We start from the raw sequence: 23,752 nt of genomic DNA, 5'->3' as shown, positions 1-23,752 counted from the left end.
TTATTTTCTCTATTGGCCCTCCCAGCACAGACACTTCAGGATTCTTCAATAGGAAGACAATCAGGGAGTCTGGAGAGGGGGGATTCCAGGGCCCTGACACCCGGTGACAACTGTGTCCTCCTGGAGAAGGTTTCCTGGAAATGTTAGTCTTGCTGAAGGGGACAGCTGCCTGGGACTCAGAGCAGGGTTTGGAGAGGGGAGCACTCCTAGTATCAGAGACAAGAACGTTGATGGGGGTGGGTGAGTCCCTCCAAGAAGCCTGCACATTCTCACCGTTGGAAGTAACCAGCCAAACTCCTTCTTGTTGAATCCAATTATGTAGGGAACAGTCTGGAATTTCCTTTCAGCTTGTAGCTCCTCAGGTGTTTTCGGTAGCACAACCCCGTCAATCACCGTGGGGGTGTAGAGGTAACTCTGGGGGAGAGAGCAGCGCAGAATCTGTGATTCCCACCCCAGGCCACACCCATGTCTCCACCTCCGCCCTTCTGAGGGTGAGACCAGCACCACAGATTGGCGTGGCCACGGGCCACGGCTACACATGCTCGGGTTCCTAACTTCAGAGGGGTAGGTATGTGCGACCCAAGGGTAGAACTTCAGGCAGAGGCTGGCAGTGGCCAGGTGATGGGGAGAGGAAGAAGACTTCACTCAGTTTGAAATACTTGTATTATCTGTATAAAATTACATGTGTATATATTTCAGTTTGAGGTGCATGCATTCCTCCCTCTGCATCCACAGTTGATTTTTGGTAGACTCAGCAGTTGTTTCCGATAAAGCTCCCATCAGTCTGAATTAGAGAATACAGAATCATCACTCAAAGGGAAAACACTGGGTTAGGTTGTTGCAAACCTTTGGTCACAGTATTTCCATCAACCTTCTTTTATGTGTGGGTTTCTGCTGAAAGAACTTTGTAATACATATTTCATACAAACAGTCAGTTACATGCAGGATCATTTAGAATAAAACACTAACTGGAAGTGCCTTCCCATTTTTCTGACCCAGGATGACATGACTGCAAATTTCCTTAGTCTTCAGCATCACAACACAATTCTAAAATTCCTTCAACATCTTATGAATCCACCAATGTAGCTGCTTTTCCATCTTTCCACAACTCCATCACAGACAATGGGTGTTTCTTTAGCACTTCCCATCACAGCCTCATGTATGAATCGGCCAATTTCCTTCTCCTTTCTCTGGACGTGCTGTTTCGTGGATTTTTCAACACCGAATGCACGGCCTGCAGCACTGCAGCTCCTGCCTCACTCAAGCTTAGCTCACACGGGCGCCTTGCACGTCTAAGGCACAGCACAGCCTGCTTAGCTCGGGAACGTGAGATAGCAGCGCTACTCCTGGGGGCCACTCTAAACAGTGACATCACCACAAAAAGCACAGAAGTGCAGAACACATGGCACTAAATAGACCACAAAGAGGACACCTGTTAGCATGAGAGATGAAATGAGAAGACAGAGACTGCCTCGCTGGAGCTCAGACGGAACGCGCCCATCATGCAAATCCAACGTCCCCTGCTCTGCGCCTGCCTGTGTGTGACCAAAATGCCATCAGTATCGATTACGGGGTCACAAGGACATTTCAGCAAGCAGGTGAATTTATAAATGGAAGGAAGGAAATTGGCCAATTCATTTCTAAACAGTGGGAACAGCACGAGCAAAGGAACACTTGTGGCACCATTCAGGGTAAATTCCAGAAACACCCAAGAGGGAGGCCGTGGGGTAAGGGCCAGAGGGAGGGACTGGTGGCACAACCTACCTTCTGCACAGTCTGGCACATAGAGGGCACTCAGGTGTTTTGAAGGATGAACTCCATGGAGGGAAGTGGATTTGTCTCATAAGGTAGGTCAGGCTTTTACGAATTGGGGTGATGTGCTCTAACTCTGTTAAGGAAGGCCAGTCTGGCTGCACCATGAGACATGGAAATGGGGAGGGAAGGTGAAGCAGAAGAGGATAAAAGTTGAAGAGAGAGACTGGAGCACCCAGCTGGGCGGCAGCCATGCGGGGAGACTGCCATCAGCAACGGTGACAAGTGATGGCTGCTGTCCACTCAGTTTGCAAGTGGCTGCCCTGTGTGGCCATGACCTTGTTTGGGTCAGGAATCTCAGGGAGTCCTCTACTCCTCTCTCTTTCTCACCCCTTGCATCCTGTCCATCCGCAAATCCTCTCAGCATTCCTTCAAAGATATCCAGACTCCAACCACGTCTCCCACCCCCACTGCCACAGCCCTGTCTAAGCAGCCAGGAGCCCTTGCCTGGATCAAGGCAGTGCAGTGCCCGCCCAGCCGGTCAGCTGCATTTGCACTGTTCCTCTCCACAGGCAGAGAGCTTTGTGAAATCTAAGATCATGTGACTCTTCTGTTCACAACCTCCAAAGGCTTCCCATCTTGCTCCGAATCCAAATTCAGGTCCTTTAAATGATCTCTTTCTCACCTCCCATTACCTCTTTAGCCTCAAGCCAGTCTGTCCCCACACTCGGTTCTTCTCAGCCAGACTGGCCATTCTGTCAGAGTCTTTGCAGCGGCTGTTCCCTCTGCCTGGAATAGGCTTTCCCAGGTCTCCTGACAGCTGGCTTCCTACCTCTTCCAGAGCTTGGCTCAAATGCCACCTTCTCATTGAGCCATTCCCTGACCCTGCTACTTATATTCAAACCACCTGCAAACTCTATCCTAATGCTGTACACCATCAAACAGAATACATACTCGATTTGCTTTTTTTAGTGCACTGTCCCTGCACTGCAATGGAAGGTCCCAAGAGGGCAGGGAATCTTTCTTGTTTCACTCCTATATCCCCAGCTCCTAACCAGGTCCAGGCACATAGGAAGTGCTTATTAAGTCTTTGCTGAATGAATCTCATGTACTCTGCCCAAGACCATTGAGGAGAGTGCTGTGACCTCCAGGGAGGCAGCAGAGAGGACAGGATTGTAAGATGTCGCAGAGGTGATGTCACAAAAACTGTCAACCCATTGGGAGGTGGAGAGTGGGTGAGGAGATCGGGAGGATACTGTTGGAGTCTCCTGTGTGCTGGGAGGATGGGGGTGTCCTTGGTCTGAGATTTAGGCTTCCCCACTCCATGGCTAATGATCCTTGTTATCTCTGCCTCCTGACAGTGGAAAGTTCTGGTTCAGCCTCCTCTCATAGTGCCATTTTGGGGAGCGGAAAGTTTAAAAAAGAAGTAGAATGGGAAGAGCCCAGGGTGCATATAGGTGATGCCTGGGAGCACCAGACTGGGAATCAGGAAAATGGGTTCCAGGCCTGCCACTAGTCCTCCTGGCTGTGTTACCCAGGCAAGTCACTGCCCACTCTGGGCCTCAGCAACAGACACACAGGAGTTACTATAATTACCCAGGATTCTTTCATCCATAGTTAATTGGAGCTTAAATGTGCTATGACTCAAAACCTGCAATCAAGAAACAGAAGGTCCTTACCTTTCTGGGATCTCCAAGTAGGTTCAGAGATAGGAATTTCTGTGAAGATAAAGGCAGAGAATGTGGGTGTGAGGCTTCTCAGGAAACACTGAGCTGGGTGAACGGGGCAGCAGGGGTGTCAGGTTCTGCCTCCTGGCGCCGAGCTGGCTGGGCCAAGAGGAAGTGGGAGGACTCTGGCTCTACTTGACCTGAGCACAGGGCAAAGGCATAGAATGGAGGGGTGGGCACCAGCATGGGAAGGACAGGCTGGGGACTCTGAGCCAGGGTCCATGGAGGTCTGGAGAGGATGCCCACTGTGAGGCTGCCTCGCCCGCCATCCCTCTCCCCTTCCTGTCACCCTGGGAAGCACACTCCTATTCTCCTTCAGGGACCTCTTTCTTCCCCCATCACCGCATGAATTCAGGCATCTATATGTGACCTGGGGTGCTCCATCTCCCTGATCATGGGTATTAGTTCAGGGATGGGCATACACCCATGTCAATCCAACAGAGCTTACCCCAAAACTTTTGCAAGAATTGTTTAGAAAGAGGGCTTCTAGGCAGATAGGATATAAATCTAGAGTGCTATTGTCTTCAACCTTCCCAGAAGACATATCTGCCTAGGAGTGTAGCCAACACAGAGCTTGGTGAGCTTGTGCAAAGCTGAAGGATAGAGAATGGTAGATTCTCTATAACATCCTAGATGCATCTGGATCCAGCCTGCCTGAAGCAATTGATTACTGGGTTTTTCAGTTAACATGGGGATACTATTGCAACACATTCCTTTTTTTCTTCAAGGCACCTTGTGGGAGTTTCCCCATCTCTCATTAGAAAGTTCTGACATATACGAGCGCATTGATGCTCATCCTATCCCACACTTCTCTTTGATGTGTGTTCACCAAGATCACAGTGATTGTAGTGCTGCACTGTAGCTCACAGTTCTGACCTGTGCACAGGAAGTAACCAGTGCGGGTCCCTCCATTAAGGATTATAGTCCCACTAGCCAGGAGTGTGTATGTGTGTGTGTCTGCATGTCTGCATGTGTGTATACTGGAGGCGGTGGGTAATGATGGAAGCACTTCTGTGAGATCTTAGAATATCAGAAGGATGTCCCAGGATCTTAGGACTGGGTTTTCCCAAAGTCACCAACTCTTTCCTTTTAAGCTGGGTCCTTTGATGTCACATGCAGAATTGGTGGAATATTTCCCTCCTTCCAGGCATTAGAAAACAGTTGTGTTTTAATTACTGGAGCACTTTGGTAATTTAGGCCCTGAACTAAGATCTAAGTCCCAAGACCATATTGGGCTCAACCCTGGGAAACACAAGCAGGGTCCAGTGGTACAGGCTGGCCCTAGGACCCAGGAGAAGCCTCAGGTCCAACGAAAGAGTCCAGAGATCAGGCTACTCTTGAGCTTGGAATTCACACTCTTCCCCCTCAAAGGGAATAGTTCCCAATGGCCCTGGATGCTATGACCTCTGGGTGTTTGTCCTGCTGGGCTTCCCTGCGATGAGAGACTGCTATGATCATCCATGAATTCTAAATTTCTTGAAGTCTTAATATGTGAGGACAGCAAGGGTGGCAGAAGAGATTCTACATCACCAAGTGTGGGTTCTGGGTCCCACAGTGTTGCCTCTGTGGCTAATTTGAACTGTGGCATGGGCCAATTACAAAATTTCTCTGTTATCTCTGTTAAAACAGGCATAAAGATCTCAAAGCTGAATATCTCAAGAAAGATAAGGTGGAGTCAGGGTTAATTGCATGAAATCCCAAATTCCACTGTCTGGTTTCAAACTCTGGCTACTCCACCTTCTCTGTGAAGCATCCCTGATGACTATAATGAATGTTTTCCCCTGTGTGCTGACACCATATTCAACCTGTGGAGTATATTAATGTGTTTCTGTTTCAACAGTTCCTTGTGAGCAGGGACTATGTCCAATTCATGTCTGTATCGCTGCCTCTAACACCCAACCCTACATACTTAGCATGGATGGAGTTGGTTAATACATGGAGTAAGTTGAATAGGATGGATACATGAATAGATGGGTGAAAACTAGCAGACAGATGATGACTGGATTGTTGGTTTTGGAGTCTCATCACCCCAGAAAATGGGTGATAGAGTGCAGATATAAGGTAGCTGGATGATGCATGAATGGTGGATGGATTGAAATTAGATAAATACAAAGTTATGAACATGTTAATATTAGATTGATAAAAAGATATCAGTGAATTGGATGGATTAGTGAAAACATAGATGGATAAGAAGATCATACATAGATGGATTAATGAATGAGTGGAGAGATGAGTATCCTAGCATAACAGTTGAGTCAGAGTCTCAGAATATCTAGAATATTGGACCACCACCAGGCCTGGTACAAACAGTTTCTAAGTTAAATTATGACATCTTTCTGAAAACCTTTCAGCTTAATATCTCCATCCCCTAAATTCAGGATGACAGTGTCCCCTGGGAATAGGTAATGTTTAATTTCTCAAAAATACACCTGAAAGCAAGAATGGCAAAATACTAAATTTTGGACAATCTTGGGCATTGTTACACAATTTTTTTATCTTGTTATTTTTGGACTTTCATTTTTACATTTGTGGTATTTTGCAATAGAAAAAGACAAATCAGGTTTCCCATTCAGATACTGAGACTCCCGAAACGTGAGACACTGTCCCAGGTAACTGTCCCAGGGCAAGAGGAGAGCTGAAATGAAGAAGTCTAGGACCAAGTTTACAGGTTGGGGGCTACAGGAACAGGCACACCTACCATTTTCATTGTCGTCTCCAAGAGCTCCTCTTCCGACTTCTGTCGCAGGCAGTGAACCATGACAGCTGAGGTGGTGGTTTTACACCCAGCAGTGGTAGCAATTTGCTGCAAAGATCACAGGCAACGACAGAGTTCAAGAGCAAAGTCCCTTCCCTCCATCAATATGGAAAGAGGTGTTCTATCCCAAGCCTAACTTGTAAAGGTGGCAGGGGGCAGCAGAAGATACTCTAGACCTGCAGGTGTGGGTTCTGGGGCCCACAGAGCATTGCCTCTGTTATTAATCTTAATTGTGATATGAGCCAATTACTCAATCTCTCATCTCTGCTACCCTATCTTTATTGAAATGGACATAATGATCACAAGCTGAACGTGTGAAGAAAGGCGAGGTGGAGCTGAGGTTGAGGCAGTAGAATCTTGAATTTACTTCTCTGCTGGCTGTTCCACTTACCAGTCATTTGGCCACAGGCAGTTCACCTGATTTCTCTGGGCCTTGGTTTCTCCACCCATGGGTGGGAATAATGACTGCACCTACCTCATGAGTTAGTACATGTGGGAGAGTGCCATGTCTTTCACACAATAAAACATGTGCAGAATTGCAGAAGACCTAGATAAGATGATTCACACAGAGGCACTTCAGTAAGTAGCGAATGTGATTTAAAGGTGAGTTCGGAAGAAAAGCAGGGTGCCGTCCCTTGCAAGACATAGACAGGGCTTCTCAGCTGAGTGAGGCATCTGTGGCATAGGTAGGAGTTTCCACCTGCACATTTCTGTACTGGAGTCCCAGACAACAATCAAGCACTACTCTTTAGGGCACAGGACAGCAATGTGCCCATCAAAGGCCAAACGGTAAATATTTGAGGCTTTGTGGATCACGTGGTCTCTGCTGCAACTTCTCAACACTGCTGTTGGCATGAAATGCAGCCATAGAAACGGGACAAATGAACAGGTGCCACTACGTTCCAGGAAAACTTCCTTTATGGACTCTGAAATTTGAATTTCACATTTCACATTATGAATTTCACATTATGGTTCATGAAATAGTGTTCTTCTTTTGATTCCTTTTGATCATTTAAAAATTTAAAAACTCATCCTTAGCTCAAAGGCCATGCAGTATAGACACAGATTTGGCCTTGGGCCAAGGTCTGCGCATCTTTGTCCTGAATCAAGCCACAGAGCAACATCAATTAATGCACCAAAAACCTCTTTCCATTAAAAAAAAATGTAAAAAAAAATAAAAAATAAAAAAATTTTCGACGTCCTGCTGAAGGAGAGGCTCCTTTCTGCCTGTCCTGGGGATTGGGGTCAGTTTGCCCAGCACAATCTGGTTTCTTACTTTTCTATGAGTCCAGGGAGATTGAAGCAAAGACGGGACACTGAGCCTCTCTCTTAAGTGATCTGGAATTGGGTGGACAGCTACTGAGGTAAAAACACTCGTTTTCCACAACAGAAAGGAAATCTGACTACTTTCTAAAACTAAAGTGGAGTCCTTAAGCTCAGGGGCAGATGGGGTGCTCATGCTGAGTGGAAGCAATGTGGAGCCAGAGAGAAAGGCACAGAGGGAGAGCGGGCAGCCTCCACAGCAGGGGCACCGGGGTCAGTGTGCATGGAGGTGCCCAGAGCCACGTACAGGATCTGGGACAGAATCAATGCCAAATGTGGTTCTCCAATAAATAAACAGGGAAAGGGAGAAGTAGAGGGTGAGGGAGAGAGAGAGAAAGACAGAGACAGGGTGGGGCAGGGGAACAAGAGTAAGAGAGTCTAGGACTCTCATTTTGTCATTTCTGCTTCCTGTTTTTTCACAAAGCCCAGTGTCATCCCAGACCTCTGTTTCCCTGAAAAATTAATTCTCCCTTTAAAAAGAAGATTTTGAGACAAGGTTTTGCTTTGTTGCCCGGGCTGAAGTCCTGTGGTGCAGACACAGCTCACTGCAGCCTAGACCTCCTGGGCTCAGGCGATCCTCCCACTTCAGCCTCCCATGTAGATGGGCCCACAGGCTTGCACCACTATGCCCAGCTTAAATTTTTATTTCTTGTAGAGACAGGGTCTTACTTTGCTGACCTAGCTGGTCTCGAACTCCTGGGTTCAAGCAATCCTTCCACCTCCACCTCCCGAAGTGCTGGGATTACAGGCATGAGCCACCACACCCAGCCAATCCTTTCTTGAATTAAGTCTAGTCAATGGGCAACTGTTGCTAATAACCAATGAATTCTAGAAAAATTCTCAAAAGTTCTAAACATTCTTGGCATCCCCATTTTCTCTCCTCCTATGTATCAGCCCTTTAAGTTTGGACGCTTTCCCCAAACAAGCTCTCAAATCTACCGAAATCCTCCACACCACTGGCTCCAGTGGGCGCTCCTCAGCCTAGGTCTGGATTCCTAGTGATCACCTCTTCCTTTGGCTTCCAACCGCTCTCCAGATGATGACAAAATCCTTGCCAGGGTCCTGTGCGACATGGCCCCTGCCAACGTCCCCACCCTCAGCACTCGCCACGCTCCCCCTGCTCTCTCTGCTCTGGCCCCGTGGGCCCTCTCTCTCTCACTCACGATCAGGTGCGTGCTCCTGCCACAGGACACCTGCACATGCTGCTCCCCTCCCTGGACCTTCTTTGCTCCTGACTCACTGTTCACTTTTCCAGCAACCCTTGCCTGGTTCTTCCTGCTCTGGGACTCGATGCTTTCTTTAGATTCTGCTGTGGCTTCAAGGCCATGTCCTCCACTGCTCTTATCATAAGTGATGCTTTCTAATCATGCGATTCTGTAACTATTCATCTGTCCCTACATCACAGTGGAAGCCTGGGGAGGTGCTACGTGTCTGGCCAGGATGCAGAGTCACGTAGAACCATACGGTGTCTATGTCTCCTCCACATGGACATCCGGCTTTGAGCCAAACAGTGACCTCTGCCCACTTCCTGCTTTGGCCTTCACTTATTCGGCTAGTTTTGGGGGGACAAATGAATGAATTAGTGAATTCTCCAGGAATCAACCCTGGTTATAAGGCTCTTAGTGTGGAACTGCTCCAGGCCTACAACCCACAAGTGTGTCCATGGAACTTAGACTCTGAGAGACACAAGACATCATCTCAGCCTGCTGCCCACTACCGAATATGGCACTCTGCCCTGGCATATCAGAGGAGTGTGGTCACAGACAGGGCACTTGCTTGCTGTCTAGGGCCATGAGCTGGAGTCCCGGCTCTGCCCCGACCACCTGCTGCCCTTGGGAAATCCCTTCCAAGCCCTGCAATCATTGGCCTAGCTGTGAAACTGGGAGGATGGATGTCTCCTTGCCCTTCCTGCTCAGCCTTTGGCACTTCAGTGATTCTAGGAGAACATCAGCTAGAACCCACAGCAAGAGTGACCCCTGTGAATTCAGGAGCACAGAGCCAAAAGGGTGGGGACCTCCAGTGGGAGACCTACCTCAGCCAGGGGCTTGATAGGGCCTTTCTCCAGCATACCAGGAATGAGGGCCACGCCACTCTCAGAAATGGCCCGATGGAAGAGGTTCTTGGACAATGGAGAGAAAACCTAGGAGCAGAATGGAGGGGAGGAGAGTTCATGCTCAGAAGTGGGGTCGGTGACTCTCTTGCTCTTCTAGGCTACATCCACCCCACCTCTGCCCTGGCCTGTTTCCCTGACACTCTGGGGCTCAGTGGACACAATGACTCCTCAGCTGGCTTGGCCTTCTTGCCAGGCTCACCTCCTACCCAAGAGATCCTCCCACCCAAGAGAACCTCCCACCCAAGAGAACCTGGCCTGGCCTGTTTGCCAAGCTCACCTCTCACCTGGCCACCCAAGGGATCCTCAGTGGGATAGGGACAGAGCACAGGGCAGGGACATAACAGGAGGTGTGGGCACAGATGAGCCTAACCAACAAACATATTGGAAAGGCAGCTTAGCATCGCCTAGCCATAACTTACAATTCAGCATCTCCATGACTCAGATCTTATCCTAAAAAATGATCCCAGAAGCACACCAAGATTTCTAAGAATGCTCCTGCTGTTTACAATGGTAAGCGCTGGATATAACCCAAGGGTCCAATGTTATGAGATTGGGCAAATAAATGGTTTTTCATTCTTATTATTGAATACTGTGCAATTATAAGAGATACTATTATAGGACAGAATTTGATATTTTGTAAAATATTTATGTTGTACTATCATGTTCAGGAAAGCACTTTTGTAAAAATAAAGGCAAAGATAGATAATAGTGACATGATAGGTAGATCGATTGATAGGTGGATGGATGGATAGAGGGATGGACAGATAGATATAAAGTCATTGAAATAAGACTAGAAAAATCCATCTCAAATTCAGCATAGTGACTACCCTTGGGTTGTGGGATGATGGATGGATTTTATCTTTCTTGGGCTTAACTGTATTTTTTCTTTTTCTTTACTTTAAAAAGTATAAAAATATTTTCCTCTGAGTGTTCAACCACAAAACCAACACAGGATAGAAGAATACCATAGTGAGACTTAACCTCTGCCCGCCTTGAGGCAGCTGGAGGGCTCCTACAGCTTCCAGCACCTTCTCATTTGATTTTTCATCCCAGCTCCCCTGCTGTCTCCTGCACCCAATCCCCTGCCCCAGCAGGACCCCTCACAGCCCCAGGTTGTGTCTGTGTCTCACATCCCCTGTCCCATCCCTCCCCATCCTCAGCTCCATCCCTCCTTCCTCTTGCCCACTTCCCCTAGCCTACTAGGCCCCTCAGTCACAGAGATGGTTGCCTCCTTTTTGGGCATGGACCAATCATCAGACCATGCCAGAGAAATCCCCAACCTGCTCAGTGTCCACTCCCCTCCACAGGTAGATCCGGCTTTGAGCTGAACAATGACCTCTGTCCACCTCTAGTCTTTGCCTATAATTACTCATAACTTAGGCCTAGCCTCACTTCCCAAGAGAAGGGAAACGAGTCCTCAAGTTAAAATCAGTGGGAAAGATAGAGAGAGTAAGAGCGGGAGGAAGAGAGAGAGAGAGGGGGAGAGAGAGAGAGAGAGAGAGAGAGAGAGAGAGAGAGAGAGAGAGAGAAACACAACCAAGCTAGAAGAGGACAATGCCACCATTGAAGGCTGCAACTGGAGATTCTTATGACCCCAGGACACTAAACTGAGCTCTGAGCTTCCTGGGGGCCAAGGAGAGCTTGCTCTTCAGCTCTCCACCCCCGATGCTCATTAGTGAGTAGGGTCAGTTCTGAACCCAGGTATTGTAAGCAGAGGTATCCATAGAGGCCCCATCAGCATTGCATCAAGCGTGGGGTTGGGGCTGGTGTCAGGATCACTCACAAGAACAGAGACACTTTCTGCTCCCGATGACTCTCCAAAGATGGTCACAGAGCCTGGGTTCCCGCCGAAGTTGGCAATGTTGTCCTGAACCCAGCGCAGGGCAGCCAGCTGGTCCAGGTGAGCCCAGTTCCCCCTGCTGTGTTCATCCCCTGTGCTGTGAGGAAGAAAACAGGTGGAGGGTGGGGATCAGAGATGTCATGACAGGACCTTCAGGACCACAGATGGGGCTGGGGGGGTTGCTGGGCTTCAGCATATCTGAAACCCTGCCTTCTATTCCTACATTTGGTGTGTGATTCTACATACATTCAACTGACAACTATTCACTCATCATCTACTATCTGCCTGACACTGTCCTATAAGCTGGAGCACATATGAGAGCAAAACAGGCAAAACCTCTGCCAACACTGAGTTCATACTACACATCATAAGCAGATAATCAGATACGATGTCAGGTAGTGAAAGAGCATTGAGGAAAATACAATGGGGTAAAGAAAAAACAGGGGTGGGACAGGCGGTGCCATTTCAGATCGCAGCCAGGGAAGGCCTTTTGGAGGCAGTGGCATTTGAGGTCTTGGAACCAAAGACCTTCATCGAACAAGCACAATGAGCACATGAGCCTTGCAAGTAACCAAAGAAAGGAATTCCAGGCAGAAGAAAAAGCAAGTGCGAGGGCCCTGGGGCCCAGGGGAAGAAAGTGTGAGTGGGGAGGTACAGCTAGACAGGGCCCTCGGTCCCTGGGAAGGACTTCGGCTGTCACCACAGGGGACATGGGAAGCCCCTGCAGGGCTTTGAGCAGAGGCATCACGTGATTCAATGCATGTGTTAAGCGATCGCTCTGGCTACTGCGCAGCTCAGCCCCAGCATAAAAGTGGCAGGGATCTGAAACTGAGTGTTAGGATCCTAATCCAGGTAAGAGACAGAAGACTTGGGCTGGAGTAGGAGCCAGGGAGGAGGTGCAGAGTCGTAGATCTGAGTGGATTCTGAAGGTGGCGCCATGAAGTTTGTGAGAAAAGAGAGTCCAGGCTGCCCAAGAGGCCTTCTCCTGAGCCCCTGAGAGGATGGGGCAGCAGCAGCTGAGTGGAGGCTCCATGTGGGGAGGAGGGGGTCCCTGCTGGGGAGGGAGGGAGTCAAGGATTCAGCTGGTCCCCAGGGAGACTGGGGCACCCTTTAAAGAGCCAGGGGCAGAGAGGAGGCAGTGAGTGACGCCCGTGGGCTTCAAAGGAGAGGTGGGCTGGAAACGGGGGCTCTGGGCTGCTCCCTGGGATCACTGGGAATTAGTGGAGAGGGAGAGGGAGACAAGAGAGGCCTGTGGACAGGGAAGTGGAGGCACCAGGACAGGGCTGGGGAGGAAGCATTTCACAGAGGCTGAGTGGCCATCGGCTGGGAGGTCCCGTGCGGTTGGGTGGAGAGCAGCGGCGGTCACTGGTGACCACGATGAGAGCAGCTGAGCGGTGTGGTCAGGAGCTAACATGACTGGCATGGGTGGAGGAGACACACGGAGGAGAGGAAGTGGAGAGAGATCATGAGGCAGCTTTATTGTAACGGGGAGCAGAGATACAGGCGGTGGCTGAAAGGGATGTGGAGTCCCACGAAGGGGATACGGCCAAGACTGGCCTGGGGCGCCCTGCTGACAGGTAGACCAGAACCCATCCTCCGTCTCCCTAGGTCTTCCCATCGGTGAGTGAAATCCCTCCCACAGCCCTCCCATTACTCGCTCAGGATTGGGGTGCTGGGGGGACACACTTAGAAAAGGTTCATAGGAATTCCACCCTGCAGGAGTCATGGCACCTGTCCCCGTGGAAATCTGATGGGGAAGACTCCGTCCTTGCTTCCTGCACTTGCCAGATTTCCAGCAGAAAATGGGGTGAGTGGGCCCCAACACTCCTCCGGGAAGGGGACAGATGCTCCCACACCCCACCGTCTGCAGCCCCCATTCCTTCACCCACAACATGCACTGAGCTCCCTCTGTGACTGCCCCTTCCCTCCTTTCTCATGAGAAGTCAGATGTGTCAACCTTCAATGCCTGGGCTGCCTGTTATCTGCTATGACAGAAAAATGCCACATGTGGAGGCAGCACAGGTGAAAAGGAGATGAGTCTTTCAGAGGAGGTAACTGGGGGCTGGGTCTTGCAGGATGAAGAGGAGTTCATCAGGTAGAATAGGTATTCCAGGCAGAGGGAACAGCACATGCAAAAGCTCAGAGGCAAGTGGATGAGTGTAGCTACAGAGTGAGAGAGTAGGTAGTATCCACTTATGAAGGTGCTTTGATACTTTACTGAGGAACTCAGCTAAGGTCCCCTGAGGGCTGACATGACCAGAGCTGGATCCTAGCTTCCTCATGTTGGGGGCCAAAGTACAGTGAGGAGAGTCCAATTTCTTACCTGAAGAATCCCCAGATGCCAAGACGGTACTGAATTATCACCACCACCACATTTTCGTAGGCAGCGAGGGCCAACCCATTGTAGGTTGATGCCCCACCCAGCAACAGCCCCCCTCCGTAGACCCACACCATCACCTGGGCAGGGAGGAAGCAACAGATCAGTTACAGGGAGCAGAGCCAGGGAGCACTCAGAGGATGTCTTGTTTAGGTCACAACTGAAGGAGGATGTTACCCAGAGTTCACCAGCGCCCAGCCAGGTTGCAAAAGGCAGTCTCTTTCCTCTGTGATTCTCTAAACTGGGGCCCAAGCCACCATCCCACTACACACACCATGGCTGCCCCTTCCTTTTACCCAGCCTCCAGTGCCACCTCTACCAAAGGCTCTTCACATGGAGAACATCATCACGGGCATAGCAAAGGTTAAGCATGTTGTATTCTCCCCCTCACTTTTATCACCATCAAGCCTGGACTGTTCATGCAGCTCAGCGTACCCATGGGGCAGCCCTTGTATCTCAGCTTCATCTCAGTTGACTCTCTCAGCGTGAATTAAACTTCTCTGTGCATGAGTGATTGTCTTGAGAAGCACACATGCCTGTAACGGTGTCTCCTCCTCAAATGCCTCCATTATGCCTCTGCATCCCCAAATCCTACCCACCCTGAAAATCCCACCCTAAAACCAACCCCCTCCAAAATGCCTTCAGTCATTTGACTAGCACTATCTGAGATGTAACTATGCATCAGGAACTATACGAATACCCGAGGATGAGAGTGGATACAATTCCTAACACAAGGTTCTCTCATTTTAAATGTTCACATAGCAAGGAAGAAGAGTGGCTAAAATAATCATATTGTAATAATATTATTAATAAAATATAAAAGACCTCATAACTATGTACCAAGTGCTGTTCTAAGCATGTGTAGTTCTAGAACCTGTGGCCATTCCTGGAGGTTCTCCCACCTCCAGGTAACCAGGGCCCCTGTTTCTCCCACACCTCTAATCCCTACCTGCCTCCTGGGGAGGGACTGAGTGTGCATCCATCTTTGTGTGAAGGCTGACCCGAGGGCTGGCCTGCAATAACCTGCTGAAGGGAGAATATGTCTCTACAGCCCAGATGGCAAGATCCTTGAAGGCAGGGGCTGTGTGGAGTGGGTTGATGTTTCTCTTTCCCCTGAAGGCCCGAGTCTAACTGTGTATATGGGGCCCTGAGTACACAATAGACGAATGAATGAATGTATGAATGAATGAGTGAGTGAGTAAACTTTTCTCCCACTTCCTGTGTGGTACCAAGCACATGTGGGAACAACGTCCAGTCCCATGTTCGCAGACCTGCACTCTCACTCCTGGGCACCATGCCATGATGCTGCTGGATGTGACACACCTTCTTCTTCCACCCTGGGGTGGCCTCCTTTGCCACTGGACCCACCCTACCCTCCAACTTGCAGCTGGCAGACTGCCCCACCTTTTGCCCTGTTTATTTGGGAAATGCTCACACATTGGGTCATCAGCCTTTGCCAAGACAATTAGGGAGGGAAATTAGGTACAACAAAATCCCAGATATTTGGCCAAAAGCAAAAGGAAGTGCTTCTGGGATTGTCCCAGGCTCCGCCCCCAACAGCCATACCCAGACAGTGAAAGTTATCCCAGATCGATGTGGGTGTGCTGGAGAAAGGCCACATACGAGCTCAATGCCCTACTCCATGTCAAAAGCACTGGTTTGAAGATCAGAAGACTTGAGCAAAAACTGCCCTACTGGTGACCTCTCCTTTCCTGTCTGGGCCTTAGTTTCTCTATCTGAAAAGGAAGAGTTGGGGTGTTGGCTTTTCTCTAAGTCCCTTCCACTTCTAACATTGGAAATCATGTCTTGCCCACTCTGGGTATCAGATTTTTAATCTAGTAACTAAAAGTAATCATTCTCATCCTTCATTAGCATACGGGAACTTGGAGCAATTAAGATGTGCATTAAAGATGCACAGCAGATTCCCCCAGAGGCCCTATGTCACAGGGGAAACTGAGGCATGGAAAACCTGTGTTTCCCCTGGAGGCCTTGGGGTCCCTGAAACAATCCTGGCCTTTGCAGCCCCCTCCCCAAGCTGCCTTCACCCTCTTTGGTCTGCACCAGAAGATCTGGGGAACCGGAACTGACACGCCTTGACCAGGGTTATCCCACGACTTACCGGCAGCCTGCTTTTCTTGGCCAAGTCAGCAGGAGTGTAAATATTGAGGTAAAGACAGTCTTCAGAAAACTTGAGAGGAATATTCTCTTTTCGGTTGGTTAAGAGCTCGGAGAGAAACTGCCCTGCCATGGGATCTTGGGAGCACCTGGGGAGGGGAAAAGAAGAACCCCTGAAGTTCAGCAGATCTAAGTCTTCTGGGGCAGCACCACGGACTTGGAGGTTTAAGCCTGAAAATGACTTGGTATTTACAAAGTGAAGATACTGGAATGGGTAGGAGGCTATCAGGGCCTTCAGATGGTGGGGCTAGGACTCACTAAGGTCTCCTGAGACCAAGCAGAGTGTGAAGAGCTTCACACCTTTTCCCTTCCTGAAGCCTTTGGGACTCCCAGCATCAAGGAAAGGAGACAACCAATGTACTGATCCTCCCTGGGAGGTGACATTTCCCGCAATAGCTCAGGAGTGAAATCTTTGTGGGACAACATCAGGAGAACTGTGCTCTAGTCCTCTCTCTGCTATGCATTTACGAGGTGACTTTGGGTGAATTCCTTTCACATTCTGGGTCCCAATCTGCCAGGTCTAAGTGAGGGGAGTATTTCTACATGGGTCTTGCAGCCCTGACATGCCAAGATTTGACCATCAACCCATCCCAGGCAAGTGCTGAAGGGGCTCAAAGATCCGACATAGATGAACATGTGCAATAGTTACTGAGTCCTCCCAGTGCGCCAGGCACTGTTTTAAGCACTCTTTGTATAGTAACTCACCCAAGCCTCAGATCAGTCCCATTACATAGGTTCTATTATCTCAATGTTAGATGAGAAAACAAGCCCAGAGAGGCTAGAGAGCCTGGCCAGCATCACATAGCCAGGAAGACCCATGCCATGTGGTGCTTATACACAAGTATATTATAAGAAACAGTCCCAGATCTCAATGTAGCAAGAGGCAGGCATCACTGCCCCCACTATGTACATGAGGAAAGTGAGGCACTCAGGCTCCAGGATGACAGCTGTCAAGTGACAGAATCGGGGCCAGTAAAGATGACTTCTTGCTTTTCATCCCAGGAAATTTTCCTACAGATCACCAAGAGTAAGATGCATAGCAATAATAAACGAAAGACATTCCAATGCAAAGAAAGGGGAAGAGAACTCAACCTCATTGGTCTTCAGATAAATGCAAACTAAAGAGGAAAATAATATAGCTATTATTGTTGTTGTTTTGCCTACCCAATAACCAAAAACATTTTTAAATTACCCCAGTCATTGACAACAGTCTGCTGAATGGAGGTTTTCATCCATCAATGGCAGGAGTGTAGTTGGAATATTTTAGCAGAGAAATTTAACAAAAGATATATATTCTTTGACTGAGAAATGTCATTTCTGGACATTTATCCTAAAATATTTATGAATGTACATAAAAGTTTCACTACAAAATATTCATCACAGTGCTCTCTATAATATCAAAAACATCATATGTAACTTAATGACCCCAAATAAAACCTTAGGGAAATTAATTATGGTTCAATACCAAATGTAATGCAGCTGCTAATGTAGGCTGTGCTGTTAAATGGTATAGAATGATGCTCATGATATACTTATAAATGAGCAAAGCAGGCATCTAAATTATCTGAACATAGCTTTCTGTTTTAAAGGAAGAAAGGATAGCAATAGGCAAAAAAAAAAAAAAACCTGGAATACAAACAAAATATCAAATGATAATATTTTATGACCTAAAATATCCACTATGAATCTATCAAGCTGTTCTCTGTGGGTGGTGGGATATTTTATGTGATTTCAGTTTTCTTACTTTTCCTTCTCTGTATTTCCTAAATTTTCTGTAATAAGTATATATTACATTTACAATCAGAAAATAAAAATAGTAAACATTATTTGAAAAAAAAGATGAGCCAGAGGTGGGCTGCTGGAAACCCCCCAAGTACCTGGCTGCAGAGATGAATGGGGTCTGGTTTGATTCCTATAAGAGTCCTTGGTACCCTGGGGGAGTGGTGGTGAGGCCAGTCAGAACCTTTGGGGTTTTCTTCCCAGCTTGGCCAGGGTGACTGCACACGCCTGCCATTGTTCTCCTCAGGAACAGGGAGCTGGGCACAGCTGAGAGTTGAGCACTTGCTGAGTGGCCACCTCAGTACACTTCCCACCCACACACCTCCTGGCTCATCCCTTTCCCCAGCTATGCCAAAGTTCAAGACAGGGGAATTCATGGGACCCTTACTTCTGATCTCCCTCACCTGCTCAACTGCTTCCTTGTTTCCAAGGCACGTATCCTGTTCTAACATATCACATCATCCATGGAGTAACTTGCATGTTGCTTCTTACCTGTCTCCCCATGCTAGAATGCACGCTCCATGAACCTAGGGATCTTTGCTCTGTTCCCTAATAGATCCCAAGAATCCAGAACATGCCCAGCACACAGTAGGTGCTCAATAAACATGTGTTAAATAATAGACTCTTAAGGATCTACAATGATCTCAGGATTCCAGAGCAAAGTATCAGCCCATGGGGGGACTGCCTTGACTCCTTCCTGCATCACGTTGAGGCGAACATCCCGCTGAAACATGCCAAATCCACCCCTGGCTTACATGGGAGGGTAGGAGGTGGCATTCTTCACGAAGTTCCATGGCTCTGGAGGTTGCGGTGGAGTAAACCTCAGGGGTCCAAGAGGGGGCTTGGCAAAAGGGATTCCCAGGAAAACGGCCACAGGCTGTGCAAATCCTTGTAAGCTGGTGAACTTCCCCAGGACTTTACCATGCACGGTGTCCACCACAGGTGGCGAGGACGGGTGCCCTGCTGGACATGGAGAAGAAGTCAGAACGCATCAGAGGCAAAAGCTGAACCAGAGTTCCAGGTGGGGTCTGCCACTTTCTAGGTGTGTGACCTTGAATAAGTCACCTAAACCCTCTAGGCCTCAGTTTTTCCTGATGTAAAATAGGGATGAGGATCACTGTCCTTCCTAACTCATTGAGCTGGTTTAAGGAGCAAATTAGAATTGGAGGCATGAAAACATTCAGCCAAAAATCAATGCAAGAAGGGGAGCTACCAGGAAAGAATAAGACATTTAGCTTCCACCTTAGAAGCTTCTGGAAACATTTATCCATTAGAATCCTGGCACTGAGCCGCGAGCTGGCTGAAAGGATGAACAAGAGTTGCCCTGTACTCTCGGAAGCACTGACTCTGATAGGGAAGGGTCACATATACACCTGACCCTGCAGCTGGAAGGAAGTGGCTGTGTCCTGGAAGAGGTACCCGTAAGGCAGTCCAGGAACTAGAAGAGACGGCAAGGCCTTCTGACCGTGGGCATCATGGAGAAGCTGGAACTTGCAGTAGGGAAGGATTGAATACGGGGAGATGAGAAGCAGGGAGTGGTACAGAGCAGAGAGAAGGAAGGGAATGTGCGGAGGCTCAGAGGCAGCAGAATGCAGAGCTTGCCTGGAGGAGGGGTGGGTGTGGCCCAAGTGCAACAGGTGGAGTCTTGTGGGAGCAGTAAATAATCCTAGAATGAGAGAGCGCATGTCAGAGAGGGCCTAGAATGCCAGGTGAAATGCTTGAGCTTCGTTTAGTGGACAAATAAACAGCAGGAACTGTTCTGGATAAAGAAAACGATCACGTCGAGGAAGAGTCTTCTGGTGGCCCTGGGCAGGGCTGCTCCATTCTTGCAGCACAGACAATGCTTCCTCACTGAGCTGAAATTCATTTCCAACAGCCTATGCATCAGTCCTGGTTCTACCTGCCATGGGACTGTGGTGGTCTGATCTCATCTGCGGCCTGTGGCCTTTCAGACACTTGATTGTGTCACCCACCCCTCAGGTCCTATCTGGCTCCAGGGAACTCAATTTTTCTAAGCTTCCCTCCTAGAAAATGTTTTCCAGCCTCTTGTCCTCACAGCTTCTCTGCTTTGGATACAGACAAGACATCAAGACCTCCATCAAAGTGGAGCCAGAACAGAACAGAGCAATTCAGATTTGATTTTACAGGGGACTATCCAATCGCAATGGAAACTCATTGTGCAAAGCCCAGTTGCGCAACAGCATCCATGTCTCATTAACAGCCAACCCCATACTGAGAATATTCAGCTTGTTTTTTTATTGTTGTTGCTAACTATAAATGACGCTGAGATGATGTTCCTTGGAAAGATGTTTAACAATGTAACAACATAGCAATTACCAGCACCCATTAGGTAAGTGGCCTAATGTCAGCACTTCAGGAAGTTAAGGAGGGCAGATCACTTGAGGTCAGGAGTGTGAGACCACCCTGGCCAACATGGTAAAACCCCGTCTCTACTAAAACTATGAAAATAGTTGGATGTGGTGGCGTGTGCCTGTAATCTTGGCTACTCAGGAGGCTAAGGCAGGAGAATAGCTTCAATCCAGGAGGCAGAGGTTGCAGTGAGCCAAGATCGCACCACTGCACTCCAGCCTGGGTGAAAAAGTGAGACTCCATCTAAAAAAAAAAAAAAAAAAAAAAAAAAAAAAAAAAAAAAAAAGAAAAGACAAGACTTGATTCCTGACCTGTTTAGGGAGACATGAAGGTAATAAAGACCAAAGAGCTGCCTTGTGATGCTGGGTCCCTGTTTACACAGGCTTGGTGAAGATGTCAGTGGAATATCCTGGCAAGATGGCACCATAGGACGAGCACACTTCAATATTGGAAGGAAGCCTGGCAAGGGAGCAGGGGAGAATCGTCTCCTAGACGGTGAGGGTGCACACCGTGGATGTGTGTGGCTTCACTGAAGATGCCACTGTGAGAGGAAAGGGAAAAAACAAAAGATCAAACAGAGGGACCACTATAGCTGAGGCAGAGGAGCCATCAGACTTTCAGGGAAGAGAACCTCCCGGTGTCCTGGAAGCCCAGAGAGGAAGAGGGCGAGGCGCCGGCTGTGAGTGAGGAGGGCTTCAGAGAGGTGCAGAAGGGACAAGGCTGAGCAGAAACCACTGGGCTGGCCTTTCTCAGCTCAGGATTCCCTTCAACATTGTGTAGATGGCAGCCGATTGCCAAGGGTGAAAAAGTGGGTGAATGGGGGGAGGCAGAAACAAGAGTGGGAACAAGAGCAGTTGCCGCTGATGTGATATGAAACACGAACCCTGTGGGTGCCTACTCTGTGCCAGGCATGCATTCCAGTTTGTTTAAACGCATCTTCAAAAAAGCCCTGCTGGGTAGGCATCAATATTCCCATTTTACAGAGGAGGAAACTGAGGAAGTGGAAGCAGCCGGTATGGACTTCCTAAGGAAGGAAATGGATGGCATGGCCAGGAGTAACCAGAGGTAAAGGAATATTCAGCTCCAAATAGGGTTCCTCTCTTCCTCTGCCTTCACACACAGTTCAGGGCTCTCCCAGTGTCAGGCTGCCAGAAGGAGGACAGGGTGCAGACGGGGCCTGGGCTGTCAGGATTACGACCCAGAGACAGACCCAGCATGATTTCCCGGTTGACCTTGGGCAAGTGCATTTCCCTGTGTCTCAGTTTCTCCATCTACAAAATGGCCCTGGGGGTATTAAGAGGCCCCTCCCTGCACCCCTGAATGTACCATGTGTTTTGCTTTCTGTATTCGGACATCTGAGGCTTTGCTGACCTTGGAGAAACTCTCCTTCCCAGGGTCCCGCCAAACCAGAGCCCACACCCCAACCATGTCTTTGATCCAATTGCCATGCCCTGGCCACTACCCACCTGCTGTAATCACGCCAGGGCCAGGGACAACTAGGGGCAGCCCCCGTGCCCCAGAGCCCCCTAAATTATCCCAACTCACCAGTCCTCAGCCTGCCTGCCCTGCCTTGCCTCTTCTTTCTAATGGAAGCCACAGTAAAAGCCGCTTGGCCTCAGATCTGCCCCGCCCCCTCCCCCTGCTCTGCTGCTTTCCCTTGTGCCCCATCCCCCACCTCACTGGTGTCCCCTCCTGTTGGGAACATTCGTAAGGAACTGTCTTTTTAATGGCAAGAGGTCCTGATATAGTGGCCTGACCACAGATCATATTTTCTATTCATACGCTACTTTTCTTTTTTAACAACGCCTTTATTTATCCACCCCTTTTTCCGTGCCAGGCGCTGTCCAGAGCGCTTTAGAAACAACGACCCATTCCTCCTCACCAGAGTCCAGTGAAGTAGGTAGCACTGCCACCTCTATTTCAGAGAGGGGACAATCCAAGCACGGAAACGCTCAGTCCCTTGCCTAAGGACACAGCGAGGAAGGGCCCAGCCGGGACTCAAACCCATGCACTCTGGCTCAGGGTCTCGATGCTCTTAATATTCTGCTAAGCCGCGGTCCGTGATGCGGCCATGACCGGACTCTTTAAGGGACAGTAAACTGGGTTGCCTAAATTCCTTGTGTGTGCCGGCTGCCGGCCTGCGTGGGGGCGAGCAGTGCAGGGCGGTCTCAGGATGTCCATCCTCCCTGCGTCTCCGCGCTGCCCGGGCTGCCCGGGCTCAGCTGCTCCAAGTTCAACTCCGGAGGGCGCGCACCCCGCGGAGCCGGACCTGTTGTGCCTTTGCCTTTCTACGCATCTGCGCCCACCGCGGCCCAGAACAAGGATTTCCAATGTGCCCCGCATGTTTGTATTTCAGAAGGACTCACCGCAAGCCATGGAACCGGCGAGAGTGGCCAGGACAAGAGCACGGAGCCACATCCTGGAAGAGTGACAGCTCCCGGGGCGTGCGAGGTCTCCGTGCACCTCAGAGGGACTGCGCGGTCCAGTCCCGGAGCCCCGCCCCGCCCCCAGCCCCGCCCCCACCTACTGCCCTGCGCTGCCAATTGCCTAATCCCCCCATCGTGAGATGTAACCAGAAACACCTCCCTTTCCCCAGGTCTCACTGCGCAACTCCCACCCACAGTTTACCCTCTTTCATCACAGCAATCTGGTCTGTACTCTCAGGTTACAGAGAGCTATAAACTCGCCCAACTACTTGTTGCAGGACTCTAACCTCTGTGCGCTGTGATGGCCCCCAAAGGCTGCGCTAGCAGGCAGATGCTTTTAGGCAAAGGGAAACTTTAGTCTGAGGTCCAAAGAAAAAGCTTTAAAGCTTTTTAAAAATTTTAAAGCCACTCACAGCCCCACAACTGCTCATCTGGGTAAATTAGCACACATCTCAGCTCCCAGGGCTTGTGTTTCCTAGCGTTCCAGGCTCTCAAGTTTGGAAGTGATCTTATATTTCATCCAGTCCCCTTTCTGATGCCTGAATTTGCTTCACAATGTCTTGCCAATTGGCCCAGCCTCCTGTAACACACCTCTGGTGTCAGGGAAATCACCACTTTCCAAGGCAGGGATTTTTAGACAGAATGTAAAAATGAATTCCATCTCTCCAAAGCCCCTGGCTCGAATCATCCATCCATCCAGGTACCCATTCATTCTGCGAACTTTAACCAAAATGCCTGGACCTGGCCACATATAATGGATACAAAGTCCAATTCAAGACATGGTTCGACTTCTCAAGGGGTCACCATTGGTAGACAAGACAGATGGGGGGGAGGAGCAGCAGGGGTGAGGTCAAAGCAATGTGAAATCTGATGTTCTGACATCTGAGGTCTTGCTGACCTTGGAGAAACTCTCCCTCCCAGGATCTGCCAACTCGGAGCCCGTGCCCTAACCACTTCTTTGATCCAGATTGCCAGGGCATGGCAACAGGATCAAAGAAGATACAGAGTGCTCCAGGCACACCTGGAAACCTGTCATTTACAAGCTGCTGGAAACACAAGGATGTTGCTTAAAGCCTCTTTCATGGGATCATTCAAATGTCCAACAATCGAGAATT

General features: G+C 49.1%; 1 pseudogene; it reads right to left on the bottom strand.

Annotated features, from left to right (window-relative positions):
* LOC141585131 (liver carboxylesterase 1-like) overlaps positions 1-22,696 on the bottom strand; it is a 31,830-nt pseudogene extending 9,134 nt beyond the window's left edge.
* Positions 22,697-23,752: the final 1,056 nt, after the last annotated feature.

Source organism: Saimiri boliviensis, chromosome 1 (genome assembly GCF_048565385.1).
Source record: "Saimiri boliviensis isolate mSaiBol1 chromosome 1, mSaiBol1.pri, whole genome shotgun sequence".
In the NCBI taxonomy this organism is placed as follows: Eukaryota; Metazoa; Chordata; class Mammalia; order Primates; family Cebidae; genus Saimiri; species Saimiri boliviensis.
This window is presented reverse-complemented; position numbering and strand designations above follow the sequence as displayed.